The sequence below is a fragment of the Schistocerca americana genome, chromosome 3 (genome assembly GCF_021461395.2).
Source record: "Schistocerca americana isolate TAMUIC-IGC-003095 chromosome 3, iqSchAmer2.1, whole genome shotgun sequence".
Taxonomy (NCBI): domain Eukaryota; kingdom Metazoa; phylum Arthropoda; class Insecta; order Orthoptera; family Acrididae; genus Schistocerca; species Schistocerca americana.
In genome coordinates this window covers 589,045,418-589,047,917 of record NC_060121.1, presented here as the reverse complement: position 1 = coordinate 589,047,917, position 2,500 = coordinate 589,045,418, and the positions used below count along the sequence as shown (strand labels likewise).

General features: G+C 59.2%; 1 pseudogene; it reads right to left on the bottom strand.

Annotated features, from left to right (window-relative positions):
* Positions 1 to 2,500, bottom strand: part of LOC124607550 — a 7,528-nt pseudogene that overhangs the window by 4,288 nt on the left and 740 nt on the right.

The following is a 2,500-nucleotide window of genomic DNA, read 5'->3' as shown; positions in this document are numbered from 1 at the left end:
AGAGAACGATTCGGGTACGCCTTTGCAAGCTCTTGATTTAGGAACTGGGTGCCCTTGAGCGTAAGTGCTGCTTCAGAGTGAGCCAGACGTAGGAGCTCTTCACTAGACCACCTGGCCTTTACTCTCTCAGTGGTCACCTCTGCGTTGGCTGCGGCAGGATGGGCACGGCGACGATGTACACCAACACCTGTCTTGGTGGTGAAGGTCCGGTGGCACTCAGGACATGTGATGGCAGGCACTACGGCTCGACCCGAACTGGCGACGTCGGATGCTGACCCAACGACTGGCGCGGCGTCTCCTGTGGGAGTACCGCTACCTGATTTCTTCTTCGTGTTGGGGCCAGCTGAAACAGGGGCAGGGGGGGAGAGTCATAGTTACTCCCGCCGTTTACCCACGCTTGCATGAATTTCTTCACGTTGACATTCAGAGCACTGGGCAGAAATCACATTGCGTCAACACCCGCTAGGGCCATCGCAATGCTTTGTTTTAATTAGACAGTCGGATTCCTCCAGTCCGTGCCAGTTCTGAGTTGATCGTTGAATGGCGGCCGAAGAGAATCCGTGCACCCGCGCGCCCCCGGAGGAGCACGCTAAGGCGGACGCGCCCTCGCAGCAAGGAAGATCCGTGGGAGGCCAAGGCACAGGACCGAGCTCGGATCCTGCACGCAGGTTGAAGCACCGGGGCGCGAACGCCGCGCAGGCGCGCGCATCCTGCACCGCCGGCCAGCACGAGCCCAACCAACGGCGAGAGCAGACCACGCCCGCTCTAAACGCTCGCACTTCGGCACGCCTACGGCACTCACCTCGCCCAGGCCCGGCACGTTAGCGCTGACCCACTTCCCGACCAAGCCCGACACGCCCCGATCCTCAGAGCCAATCCTTAACCCGAAGTTACGGATCCAATTTGCCGACTTCCCTTACCTACATTATTCTATCGACTAGAGGCTCTTCACCTTGGAGACCTGCTGCGGATATGGGTACGAACCGGCGCGACACCTCCACGTGGCCCTCTCCCGGATTTTCAAGGTCTGAGGGGAAGATCGGGACACCACCGCAACTGCAGTGCTCTTCGCGTTCCAAACCCTATCTCCCTGCTAGAGGATTCCAGGGAACTCGAACGCTCATGCAGAAAAGAAAACTCTTCCACTATCTCCCGACGGCGTCTCCGGGTCCTTTTGGGTTACCCCGACGAGCATCTCTAAAAGAGGGGCCCGACTTGTATCGGTTCCGCTGCCGGGTTCCGGAATAGGAACCGGATTCCCTTTCGCCCAACGGGGGCCAGCACAAAGTGCATCTTGCTATGACGGCCCCCATCAACATCGGATTTCTCCTAGGGCTTAGGATCGACTGACTCGTGTGCAACGGCTGTTCACACGAAACCCTTCTCCGCGTCAGCCCTCCAGGGCCTCGCTGGAGTATTTGCTACTACCACCAAGATCTGCACCGACGGCGGCTCCAGGCAGGCTCACGCCCAGACCCTTCTGCGCCCACCGCCGCGACCCTCCTACTCGTCAGGGCTTCGCGGCCGGCCGCAAGGACCGGCCATGACTGCCAGACTGACGGCCGAGTATAGGCACGGCGCTTCAGCGCCATCCATTTTCAGGGCTAGTTGCTTCAGCAGGTGAGTTGTTGCACACTCCTTAGCGGATTCCGACTTCCATGGCCACCGTCCTGCTGTCTGAAGCAACCAACGCCTTTCATGGTTTCCCATGAGCGACGATTCGGTCGCCTTAACTCGGCGTTTGGTTCATCCCACAGCGCCAGTTCTGCTTACCAAAAGTGGCCCACTTGGCACTCCGATCCGAGTCGTTTGCTCGCGGCTTCAGCATATCAAGCAAGCCGGAGATCTCACCCATTTAAAGTTTGAGAATAGGTTGAGGTCGCTTTGGCCCCAAGGCCTCTAATCATTCGCTTTACCAGATGAGACTCGTACGAGCACCAGCTATCCTGAGGGAAACTTCGGAGGGAACCAGCTACTAGATGGTTCGATTAGTCTTTCGCCCCTATACCCAGCTCCGACGATCGATTTGCACGTCAGAATCGCTACGGACCTCCATCAGAGTTTCACCTGACTTCGTCCTGGCCAGGCATAGTTCACCATCTTTCGGGTCCCAACGTGTACGCTCTAGGTGCGCCTCACCTCGCAATGAGGACGAGACGCCCCGGGAGTGCGGAGGCCGCCGCCCCGTGAAGGGCGGGGAAGCCCCATCCTCCCTAGCCCCGCGCAAGGCGAGACCTTCACTTTCATTACGCCTTTAGGTTTCGTACAGCCCAATGACTCGCGCACATGTTAGATTCCTTGGTCCGTGTTTCAAGACGGGTCGTGAAATTGTCCAAAGCTGAAGCGCCGCTGACGGGAGCGCTTATTCCGCCCGAGAGCATCCCGAGCCAACAGCGGCGCGGGTCCGGGGCTGGGCCAGGTAGGTCCGTCATCCGGGAAGAACCGCGCGCGCTTGCCGGGAGCCCGAGCGCCCAAAGGGGCGAATCGACTCCTCCAGATA